General features: G+C 40.3%; 1 protein-coding gene across 1 annotated transcript in view; it reads left to right on the top strand.

The window, feature by feature from the left end:
- LOC107757418 (short transient receptor potential channel 3) overlaps positions 1-283 on the top strand; it is a 46,833-nt gene that overhangs the window by 24,636 nt on the left and 21,914 nt on the right. The window lies entirely within an intron of this gene.

Genomic DNA, 283 nt, shown 5'->3' with positions numbered 1-283 from the left:
TGTGAAAGCGAAACTATTGTTTGGCCTTCCAAAAGAGGACACAACTAGAAATCAGTGGTTAAGTTATATTTACAACACTGTTCCAGAACAGTTCAACCCAAATATTCAGATGTGTGCAGCGCATTTTACAGAGGACTGTTTCCTGAACCTGGGAAAGTAGCGTACAATGCCATCTACACACAAAGGCTGTTTCTATAAAGTGGGGTAGTTCCAACTTTGCAAGGACAGTCTGGAGCTTCTGACTCACAGCCTGTAAGTACATTTTCATATTTAAAGAATTTGC

The sequence above is a fragment of the Sinocyclocheilus rhinocerous genome, unplaced genomic scaffold (genome assembly GCF_001515625.1).
Source record: "Sinocyclocheilus rhinocerous isolate Xijiao unplaced genomic scaffold, SAMN03320098_v1.1 scaffold1525, whole genome shotgun sequence".
NCBI lineage: Eukaryota > Metazoa > Chordata > Actinopteri > Cypriniformes > Cyprinidae > Sinocyclocheilus > Sinocyclocheilus rhinocerous.
The sequence above is the reverse complement of the archived record's forward strand: the minus strand, read 5'-3'. Positions and strand labels throughout refer to the sequence as shown.